This window comes from Sinohyriopsis cumingii, chromosome 6, assembly GCF_028554795.1.
Source record: "Sinohyriopsis cumingii isolate HCF-2022 chromosome 6, ASM2855479v2, whole genome shotgun sequence".
In the NCBI taxonomy this organism is placed as follows: domain Eukaryota; kingdom Metazoa; phylum Mollusca; class Bivalvia; order Unionida; family Unionidae; genus Sinohyriopsis; species Sinohyriopsis cumingii.
This window is the reverse complement of record NC_142966.1, coordinates 56,498,146-56,511,582: the sequence shown is the minus strand read 5'-3', so window position 1 is coordinate 56,511,582 and position 13,437 is coordinate 56,498,146.

The following is a 13,437-nucleotide window of genomic DNA, read 5'->3' as shown; positions in this document are numbered from 1 at the left end:
ATCAAGTTGTTGTTTAAATAAGAATAGAAAACAGTTCAAAACAGGTTAATTACAGTGGTTGCTGTCCTTCCTGAATTGCATCAAGCTAGCAAGATTTACGCACTCTAAATCTGTCTCTCCCAGAATGTTTGATAGAATAAGCAATATATTCCATATGTTTTGTTTCTCATTTGAAATAGAAAATAGGTTTAAATTATATATCCGTCGTCTGATCGCTTAAAACTGAATATATATATATATATATATATATATATATATATATATATATATATATATATATATATATATATATATATATATATATATGTGTGTGTGTGTGTGTGTGTGTGTGGTACATTACCCAGCTTGCATGAATGCATTTCTCATATAATGTATTGATCACCTAAAATTGTAGGATACGTTTCCTAAATCAACATACGTGATACTTTTAAAATAATGCAACTTTTACATTATCATTTAACCTAAGAGACAGTTTTCAAGAAACCGACTAGATCCGTATAAATAAATAAATAAATATATATATATATATATATATATATATATATATATATATATATATATATATATATATATATATATATATATATATATATATATATCACGCTAAACATGTTTGTCAAACAACCATACATCTAAATTACTATTCAGGTGCCTACTCAAAGGTTCTTTACCGCTACTCCCTCTCAGAAAGAAAACAACGCAGCTTAGAAATTTTTTCCTCTATACAAAACTTTCGCATGTGAAAAGATAACATAGAATATAACATACTTCATTACAAGATATCCTTGAGTTTCAAAATGGGTAGAGTCCCAGCACTTCCAATTTTTCACTGTATGTCCGTATGTCGAAAATACCCAACCAGACATAGTAGTGTTGATAAAGGTCAGATCTCCTTTCGTACTATCATGCCATACAGAGTTCATGAATTGGCTTGGAAACAAACAGTAACTGTACGGACCGGATGTGGACCCTGAAAAACAATTCATTTAATTATATACGTTAACAACGTTTATCATTAACCTGCATTAGATGCCGAATAACAAAGTATGAAAAATATTAATTTGGATAATAATCAGCAACCAATCAAATATTTGACACGTCGTATGTCCCGCTAAGATGTTAATAGAAAACTAACTTAAAATGCATAAACTAACTGGATGGAAATATATTGCAAAGTCGTATTTAAGTACATTGAGCTGTTTAAAAGCTATTCCGATCAATCTCAAACTTTTATGTAGATAGAATGCGCTATCTGATTCACGTGTGATGTTATTACGTCTGCTTTCAGCCGATACTTGTGTCTTCTTATTTTCTGTTGCAATGCAATCTTTTTTAATGTTGGGAATTACAGAACACAGATTTTAAATAGCAATTATGCAAACAAATTCTTATTATGGAGATGCACGAGGAACCGGTTTATACGAATGTCAGATTCGTGTGATCTTAACCAACTTCTTTTCAATAGGCAATGCAACTATTTCCTCTCTCGCTGTGTAAAACCAAAGAAGACGAACATATTTTAATAATAAATCAAACTATGTCCTAACATTAAATCTTATATGTTCACTAAAATGCTGTCCAACTTTCCAATGCCTGGAATAGGCTAAAACACGTCACGGGATGGACACTAGATATTTTCAAAGGTGGGAATCTTGTAAACATTGGGATAAGTTTTACAGCAAGTCAGGTTAATTTTGGGGGAAGAAGCTGGAAACATATGCATTATAGGAGTCGCTAAAAGAACTCTTTAGCAAACATGAAATGTCCTAAACGATTACAGGTCAAGGAGGCAATTTCTAACAAGCCATTCGTTTTATTTTAAGTTAATTTACATTTTATCTGAGACATCATAAATATAAAACACGGCTGTACAGAAATAGTATGTTTTGAGGTAAATGAAAATTTAGGAACTAGTCTCAAATCGTAAGTATGTCCATAAGTCACAGATCTTCATATACAAACTAATTATTTTTTCATTTGCTGACTGATATTTAAAAATTATATATATATATATATATATATATATATATATATATATATATATATATATATATATATATATATATATAATTTATAGAAGGAAATATAGTATTAAAAATTCATTCTCATTTTCAGAAATGTGATGCCTTTCTAAACCTAGTGACAGATTTCAGACGTAATTTATAAGCAAATATACTCACCACACGTAGCTGCAGAAAAAAATAATACAATGATTAGATCATTATCTCATCTGTACTCATGAAACAAAATTAACGAAATAAGATCTTTCCGATAGCTATTTCAAATCTATGATAATATAAACGTCAAAATGACGTCCGGTTTAATAATAGTATTGTAATCAATAGCACATGTACGGCCTCTGGTCCCCGTTACCATGCATCAGGCAATGACCTGAATGGATTTTAAATAACGTCTGTTCTTTGTAATAGGCACTGTAACCATGCAATATATATTTCGAAGATATATTATGCTACGTTGTGTATTATATATCACTTATCAATTTATTCACTTAATATTTTTCTAAATTTATTACAACTTATGGTAAGAATTGTATGATGTTTACTTGTTGCTTGCATTGTCAACTTTGACCCTAAACTGGAACCATCAAATGCCATCGCATACGAATAGGGTGTTTGATTCTGTCTGCAATTCTTTGGTACCACAGATGCATAATTACTGTCAGACGACACCGCCTGGCGAAGAAAAAATATGTTACAAAGGATTGATTATGCTAAACTGCTAACCGAAAAATCTGATAAAAGTTTGTTTTTGAACGGATGCTATAAGCCAAATATACATTATTCGTCAGATCCGTTTGTGCTATGGAATTCATTGTCACATAGAATGTATCGACTATACGTTTTACCAACCAATAATAAGTACTTAGACCAGGGAAAGCATAAACAACGCTGTGGTGTGTGTTAACTGCATATAAAAGTATCTTGATTAAATGTGGCTTTTGAAACGCGTTTTTGTAGTCTAATAGGTCACACTGCAAACGATCCTTGTAAATAATGTGCATTGGTCTAAACATATATCCTGACTTCATGACGTCTTATTTAGTTTGTTCTGTTTCAAATGCAAAACGTGATCTGGTCAGTCATTATTTGACAAAATAATAACAAATTAGCACTTACTATGCACGAGAATCGAAATGTTGAATTGTCATCCACGCTGGAGTCCGTGTTATAAACAATAGAATATGAATGGCCGCTTGTTATCGATGCCATGCACCACACATTACCACTGACTGAAAGCAAACGCCAGGAAAGAGAATCATTGAGATAAGATATAAACATATATTGGTTCTAAATGGGCTTCAGTGTCCATTACCCAATTCACGACTATTGAAATAACCCTAGAAGTATTCATCTGCTTTTCTTAAAACAAAATGCATCCAATGAAATATATGTTTGATATTTTAAATATACGTACACATGAACAATACTGCGAGTTCATATATCAGGATTTGTTAAAGGAATGTTGTGCGGTAAGGAGATTACCTGCGAATATGAATAACTTAAGACAATCATTGTGATAATTTTGAAATATTTTTGCTTTAAAGTACAACAGATTATGACTTTTATTGTGTTTAGTATGTAGAAGAGATCAATGTCTCTTATTAACATACCTGTGTATGCGACTTGTTGCGAACACTTGGAGTAATTATACCTCATGATCTGGATATTGGTGCAAACGTCCAATTCGCCATTGGTAGAATTACAAGCAACGTTCCCATTAAAACCATAGTAAATATATTTGAATTTGCCACGCAATGGATTTGGACAATCTTGCCTTGCATTCTGTTCATTGCCTTTATACACACAAAAAAATGAAATGGAAACGTAAATTATTACTTGTATATGGCCTTATATTGTCTAAAGCAAGTTGTTACTAAGGAAGGAAAAAGTGACGTTGTGTATGGCCTTGGTATATTATATATGTAATCATTCCCCTACATAATCGGTCACTTGTCAACATATCAAATGTCTGTTGAATTCAGAGATGTAATAGACCATGAAATAGTTAAGAAGAGAAAGTGTCATTCATTTTAATGTATTAAACTTTGATACTAAATCTGGAGAATGGACATACATACATTATAATATAACATAATACCTAGCGAGTCATATATGCATGGATAATGATTTTACGAAATATTTTAAAATCACATCTTTCCTTGCAATATACACAATAATATGTTCGTAAGCTATAAATTGCATTGTGTTCCTCTTTTACATACCAATCTTGACGATGATGTGAAATTGTTCAGACGGCTCAATATTTGCCGAGTCACATATCTGGTCTTTGTTACTGAGGGTTCCGTCGGTCGATAGACGAATTCTTTCTCCCTCTACTAAAGATTCGCGGGCTAGAAAAAGGATTATATTATTAAATGTATATCGATTCTTACATGTATACGAATAACATATTTGATTACGTATACGTTTTCTTCCGCAATCACTTGTAAATGTCAGGATGTTAGGCCCGACTGCTTTATTATCGTTGGCTATTGATCCGCAACAAAATAAACTATTTCAAACAGCAAATTAACAGGTCATTAACCCTTCAATCACTATTTGAACTATATATGTGACAAATAAAATAAAATAACGAAATAGTGAAAAATGTGCATAATAGCATTCATTAGAAATCTTTAGCTTTTTTGTAAGCAGTGAAGTTGTAAGTGACATACGAAGCTCAATAAAAATGATCTTTCAGAAATCAAATAATTACTGAAGTGCATGTTCAATACGCAACTGATTAAATTCCTTAAGATCATTAATTTGAATATCAGTTTTTCTTCCTTTTTATGCAATAAAATTTCACTCGCTTGCCTACTATGATATAAAAAGTAGTAATCCCTTTCTTAACAGGTGGATACTTTCGGTAGGATAGTTTTGTATTCAGTTGCTTATAGTAACCATAATGTTTACTAAACTGTGTATCTTTTGAATAGAGGCGAATCTTTAACTGCGTAAAATTGTCAAACTGAATGAAATGTAAAAGATGTAAGAACTTAATAGTACTTCTGGTATTTGAAAATTTAAGTTTGTCCTTTATATACATATATGTAAATTCTTGTTCCATGTTTATCAGCAAAACGTAGTAAAATGGCTTAATATGTTTCTTACGAGAAAACATTTAATAACTGCAATGCTGACTTTCATTCGCACTTGAATTCAGCACGCAATATTGTTTGCCCTTGAAGCTTTCAGGAGCTCGTTCAAATTGAAATCAGATCTTCATCATTGAAGATATTGACTATTGACATTATTCGAAAATACTTGGTAGAAACAATCAACTAAACGTCTACGGATTCAACCTATTTTACTAAGTACGTGTGATTGGCGTTTAATACTGCCCAATTATCGTATGTGACTTGATATCTTACCGTGGACTTGGTAGTAGTAATATGAATAATTCGATATCTTTGTAGGCTTCATACATAGATATGCATAGTAGGGGACTCGGCCGCTTATAGTGTCTGTCAGTCTGAAAATGGCATAGAAAATGGAATGTCTCCATCATAAAACTTTAATACATATGTAAAACAAATTAATTTTAAAGTGTAATATATCATCTTACACTTTTGCACTGTGTATGCCAAATATTGTATTGAGATGCGAATAGAGAAACTTTTAGGGTTTCAGTACACCTATGTTGACAGTGTCTCGTTTTACGATGATCAATACTGTCGTTCTGGGCATGCGTAATTCCAGCTTGTAAGCTAATGTGCTTCACAATTTCGCCTTTTCTATCTACACTGAATGCTTAGTGTTACACTGAAGTACTTGTCAAGCATGGATTTGGTCTACGTCTGACGCTTTAATTATGATTACTTCAGAAATACCAATGCAAATATATGATAACTTATTTACGCTATTTTATTTTAAATCTATAAAATGTTTCCATCTGCATTTCTTACTAGGTTATACCCTTTCAACCCGATTTGTTTAAATTACATCCAATTGCATTCGAATATGCTAAACGGTACAACACCTAAACAAATCAGTTCGTGCCTTTAAATTAGTGTTAATATTGTCAACGGTTTATAATGCATTAATTACAAGCAACTTGTAAAGCAATTCATACTTTATAAGCACAGTTTTGTTCAGTTTAAGTCTACATGTGATACAAATCACTTTGTTTCCATATTTCATAATTTACTTGTAGAATATGATCAAGCAGAATTTGTAACATATGTGTTGTCTATCAATTACATGACGGTTTCATCGTCTTTACTCCTGTTAGGTGTCTGTAAAAGTTGTCTACTCACCTTAGGAGGAACAAAACGCATACAATAAATTAATAAAGCAAAAAAGCAATCACTACATTGATTGATTATAAATTGCTATATTTATTAATGTAGTCAGTCACTACAGTTTCAACAGATAGACTGAGATCTATTAAATTAGCTGACCATATTTGATCAACTTTTATTCGGATATTTGATTAGATATTCAGTTCTATTGTCTTTCCCGGGGTTTTGTTAGATTAAATTCATAACTCCTAGTTTATAAATCCAATAAGATTGATTATACATGCAATCATATATCAAGCATCTTGCAAAAATAATTTTTGTATCGGAAAGCCAAAATAGTTCAATCGTCTTTTTCGATTTTAAAGAAAATATAACTTATATAATTCGCTTGGTACATAAATTCATACCCAGTCTGAGTGTACATTGTATTACCCATAATGCATTACTAGACTCGTATTCTGTTTCAGCATATGTCGCTGAATATTTGTGTGCATGCATTCTCTCTCTCTCAATTATGATCTTACTTATGATTATGCAATTTGAGATACATAACATAAATCTCAAGATGGGGACGTTTAAATGAAATGCATGCAGTAAAACAGAAATATAGGGAAAGTTTGAACTTATATAAAGGAGACATATATATGACAGCAACGATTACCTATTACGAACAATATTTTTCTTAAACGTCACTGCTACGTATAAATTCGACTTTTGCTTCTAGCAATACAAGTTTACCCCCACCTCGAAGAGGTTCGAGGAACAATCGTTGGTCAAAGTGTGTCAAAACAAAATTGGTGGGGTGTGGCACCATACTGGGGCAGTAGGAAAAATACCATGTCAATGTGATGTGACGTCACGAATGAAGTCATTTCGTAATAAAATTGTTCAAAATTTCCTGTCTCTTTTTCGACATACAAATGGCAATAAACAATATGCAAAGACATCGCTAAAACCATCGATGACTGTAACTTCTTTTATGGATGGTTAGTGACTGAGCATGGAACGATAACGAGCCCATAGAAAAATCCATACCTGGTCACTAATTAACTATACAATAGAAGATATACCTTTTCACTTACTCCTAAATGCGCATGTTCTTCTCACGAGCCAATATTACCTGAATATCCAGTATCCGCTAAGGTCCAAATAATTGCCAGTAAGTTCCCAATTTGACACTGTATGTCCGAAAACTGTTAATCCCCATCCCGACATCCCCGTATCGCTGAACGTTATAGTTCCTTTGGTTCCATCATACCACACAGAATTTTGGATTTCAGTAGGAAGATTTACTGTCGTGTTTTCTGCAGCTGCAACGACATGTCAAAAAAAAATAATGAAAAAACTGAACCAAACAAAATATAGTTTTAATTATATCAGTCTAATTTACTCTCTTTTCATGTTAGAAATTATGTTATTGTGTAATTTGAATTACAATAATCTGGATTTACCTGACTATTCATATATCTACTGTCCTACTTTAATTTCCTGTTTAAAGGATCAAATTTGTTTTTTTTCTATTTAATTCAATGAGAAATCACTTAAAGACGTGTACTTACCACAGGTTTCTGAAAATAAATTGAAATTCAAAATGTATCAAATGTGTCGAGAGATATAAAATGTATGAAAGAATACATATTTCATGAATTATTATGAAAGACACGAAAGCATCAAACCATCATCACAAGCCATAACTCCATATTGATGCTGCATATGCAAAATATGTCACGACACAGACAGTTTGATATTTCTCGCATTGCTTGCCCAACTGCAGTTTTTAAAGAGCAATGTTTTTATTACATTTGCTTTTATTACATTTGAAGGCTAAAGTTGTAGCAATAAAGATGAGTGTTTATTGGAAGACATAACATTATCCTGTAGTACATCCAAAATAAGTGTGATATAAGAAACATAGTATTTCTTGAATAATTGAAATATTACGGTCACATGTATTTTTATACACACGGTATAACTGAATCAATGCCCAAACAAAAGCAAAATTAGTTTGTTTTCTTCTGCTGATACAAATTTATAAACTGGCTTTTTTATAGTTTATAACACATAAAATATTAGTAATCTCTACTGATACCTTCTCAGAGTAGAATATATCGGCTAAAAAAAATGTCTTACGATAAGCTGCCATTGTTAGTTTTGCGCCTACATTAGAGCCATTACTTCCTTTTGCAAAAGTGTATGGTGTTTGACCTTTGCTACAATTCCTTGGAACTACAGACGCATTTTTTCCATCGGTTGATATCGCCTGAAACATGAAGATGCCGCAATTGTATTCACTGTTTTATACGTTTGATACTATGTAATCGAATCTTAGTCCCTTGTTGATCATTTGCATGCAATCTGGAAATTGGGGAAGGGGTTCTTTCAAATGTAAAATTTCTAATTATCCGAAATATACAATGTTACCAGTACAATATAATCATTAATTAATATCTTGATTGTATGAGTTTAATCAGTTTTCTTTTACATCCATAGGAATAGAGTATATTCTATCTGAGCATCTCCGCATACGACTTTGAAAAACTGAGTACAGAACCAAAACGTAAAACTTAAACATTCCAACTGATCAAAACCACACTGAAGACTAAGTCATTTTAAAAATCGATATCCGCCTTCATCTCTTTGATCAATTTATACCTTAAAACATTGGCAAATAAAAGTATGTTTAACAAGGTATAGAAAACTAATATGGAAGTAAATTTGGTTGTGTTATTTTGTTATTTGAAAAACCTTCGAATAATAATAATTACGAATCAGTGAACCATTTTCAAGCCTTACAATAACTACAAAAGGAACACTGATTATTCGTAAATACATTTGTAATATTCGACATATTTTATTACGTACAAAACAGGTAAATCTGAAGGTCTCCACATCATCTACATAAGTGTCATTGTTGTAAACTATTAGATAGGTATATCCGCTCTTTACAGAGGCAACACACCACACATGTCCTCCACCTAAATATAAGTAAAAGAAATATTTTGATTCCATTAACAATTAGGAATATTACCATAATGCTCTTATTGTAACACATGACAAGAGAACATTAATACTTCCGAATGGCTCATTCTTTTTAGGGCTATCTGTATACTAACGTACACTAAACAACAATCAAAGTCACCACTAAGTACTATACATTGATGTTAACAATCTAACCAAAATAACAAGTTTTACATTTGTGTTTACTAATCTTGGGTGATACTCGTGCATTATGTACATATAAGGAAATAGAATGTTTCCAATTGTTCATTAACTGAATATAACAATTACTCCTGCGTATATCTAGCCAAATATAGTTATTAAAATAATATTTTAAAAGCATGCAGCTAAAATAACTATTTGTTTAGTATGGCTTTGATCAATACAAACATGACCGAAGCATAATTGTTATACTTTTGGGTAGCATTTTATCCACCTTTCTAATTTCTTTCAGTTATCCAGTTACGAGAAAATAATTAAAAGGGAAGTGTAATCCCTTTAAATGGTTTGGATGAGAATGCTATACCTCGCATAGCTCCTAATAATCGAAAGACCGATTGCAATTATGGACTAATTTAGATAGATAAATGTCCCACGCTCTATATTTCCGCTCATGAAGAAAGCATTAAGGGGTTTTCCTGCATCATATGGCAAAACGTACTGGATATATCTCGAGTGTTATATTGTATCTGATGCAATATAATTATATATATTAGCATTTAAATCTGAACTTTATGGCAAAAGTCATTGACTTAAAAGTTGGGTAAAATTGCTATGAATCATTTTGATAAATATTTGCGCTTTAACTGCTTAGTTTTAAGTAACTGTAATAAATTCGGTTTAGAAATTATGACTTTTAGTAGAATGGTAGAAGTCCAAAAGTGAATGTACAAACACCCGTAACGTGGACAATATGACCAACATACTACTCGGTTTTAAAGGGAAATGTATTTGAGGTTTTTCTTATAGTAGCAATCGATAATCGCCAGCATATGTGGGACTGTCCGATTGTCAATGTGCGCGACAGGCAATTGGTCAATGTTTTTTTTTTTTCACTATATGTAATGCCCTTCATGAGAATTTCGTCATATAAATTTTCTACTTAAACAGTGACTGCAATCAGGCATTATTCAACGTATTTATACAAGTTTACCGTTTTCATTTTCTTTGAACATGTTAGATACTTTGTAAAACAAACGAGTCCATTTTCACATTCAGTGTCATGCTAAGCCCGTTCCGTTAACCCGGTAAATGATAACAATGCACAACTGTTTCAGAAATTCAAATAAATGTAAAAACTACAATGAACTAGTGCAACAGGTAGAGAAAGGCTAAATGTAAAGTAATTCAATATAAGGGTGATATAAACCTGTCAAGATGAACAAAATCAGACATATCCAATATACATAAGTAGCAGATAACATTTACTTATCATTGTGCCAAATTTGTTCTAAAAGTACTCACTTGAATAAGCCATTGTTTTATTGCACGTTGTATAATTGAAAGTCATCGTCTTATTGTCACGGCACACAGTCCACTGGTCATTCGAACTACTGCAATATGTGGTTCCATCCGACCCATAATACACATAGTCGAAATTCCCACGAATCACGTTAGGGCAATCCCGTGTGGCTGAAGACTCAAAACCTGCAGCGAAAATAATATAAGTATAGTTAACGTCTCAAAATCAAGACGCTTAACACATAATCAAGAATCCTTGTTTGAAGATTTCCGATATTAAAATGTCATATTTTTGTCTTTATTCACAAATGCGAATTTTGGCTAACTAATTCGATGCAGAGAACAATATATAAAGATTAAGTGTTGGTGAAATTTAAATTGTTACGAGAATAGTACTAATGGGTTCTGTTTCGATGCACAAGATTACTGTTCATTTTGTGCATGACTATATTTCAAACGAAATAGAAGAATGTATAATTTCATGATATAGTGTCCTTACCCGATTTAATAAGTACGTGGAACTCTTCGGCGGGAGCAATATCTCCGAGGACACACAAAGAAGTAAAATCTGTGATTGAACCATTGCTGGACACCAAAATCCTTTCCTGGCCTGCTGTATCAGACTGACCTGCATGTTAATAACATTATCACAGAATTTAAAACACTGTACTTATATTTATTCTTTAAGCGTGATTATAACTTTCTGTAATGAATATGTTTCACCCCATGTTGCTCCAGATATTTACTTTCGTTAAATACAATTAATTCTAGATAATATTACTCATCATCTAAACATTTGAATATATATATATATATATATATATATATATATATATATATATATATATATATATATATATATATATATATATATATATATATATATATTCGTGTTTCTCTTATGCAAATAATATCCATAATATTATAATATTACAAACACGAAGAGACATCACATTCACTGACTTAACGCTTATTTCTTTTAACTTACCACGAACTAAATAATAGTAATAGGAATAGTCAGTCACTTGTGTCAGTTTCATGCACATGTAAGCATAATATGGCACGTTCCAGCTGATCGTATCGGTAAGTCTGAAAAAGAAGTCAACGATTTCAAACAAAATACCAGTTTTAACTGATTCCACTGACGTGTAAATGAATATGTCGTCCTACAAAATATTTTTTTAGGAGATGGGGTGGTGGGACAAGAGACATTGTAGGATTAGTTCAACCTGATGGAGAAAGATAGGGAAAGCGCGCAAGACAGAGAGAAGCAGAAGAATTGACAGAAGACGAAAATTAAATAGGCCTAAATATGGAAATGTATGTTTGAGTAACAAATAAGGGCATATATATTTCCTAATTAGTAAGAAAAAGCAGTTCAAAAGTGATACACCCACTGAGGCGATAAAATTGGTATCGCCGCTGTTCCACTATTGCTTCTTCCAACTGATACATTTCACTACAGTTGTCATATTGTTAAGCATTTAAGAACAAATGTCAAGTGTAACATTGTATCACAAATAATAAGCCAGCTTTTAACTTCAGTTTTAGAATCGGAAGAGATTAAAGATATCTGATGTCTAAGGAATATTTGAATACGAGCATATTCTTAAAGCTCACCCGTTTCAAAACTTTCCAATTATTCACATCACTGTGCAATTGCAGATATATCTTCACAAATTTGATTTTGTTTGCAATTATCATATGTGATGATCAAAGCATGCATTTAAATACCTGAAAATAAGGTATCCTTCTGCATCAAACAGAGTGCTATTCAGGCATTCCCAATTTCGAACAGTCTGACCAAAGACTGTGGTAGACCATCCATACATAGATGTGTTGGTAAACTGCAAATCACCTTTCGTACTGTCACGCCATACACTGTTTCTAAAATTATTCGGCAAGTTACACTTGCTCTCTTCGCCTGTAACAAAAAGGGACATGGACGAGAAAAATTTAGATGGTATAGACACTATAAAGTATTACACATTGAGAAGAAAGTAAATTGTATCTAAGTTTTCTATTATCTTGATTATGTTATGTTACTGTTCACATGTAAACTTACATTTTGTTACAAACATTAAACAGTGTCATAAATGCAGCCATGAACATAAATGTTAAACCGAAATTATTATTAGGAGAAACGCATGATTACATTGATTCCCTTTGCTGCGGGTTGCCTTGAAAAAACTATTAAAATAGTCCCTATAAATACCTCCTATTTGCTATACCTTCAGAATGTTCAAGCTCTTAGGACAACATACTGTAAAAGAGGATACTTACGACATGTAGCTGAAATAGAAAAAAATGAATTGTAAGTATTACAACAGATTCAAATTAAGCAGACAACACTTGTCGATGTCGTATGGAATTCAGAGAATAGTGCAAGTCTCAGAGACGACATGAGTAAATTAATCTTCACATCTTCGTATGCGCATTTTGTACTTGATATTGCTATCGAAACTGCATCTGGGCTTTCATCGGTACAATATATGATGCTTCAATAGTACAGCTTTATATTAACTGGGTTTCACTACCAGCATTCATAATAACCATAACATAATCAATACTACGCCAGTTTTCTAATTGCTTTACCTAAGCATTGACCATTCTCTGACTTTAATGTATACCTTTACACACCTAAAACAAGAATTTTGTGAAATATACGCAATCGCTCATCGGTATTTCATTTAACATGGTTGAAACAAACCATA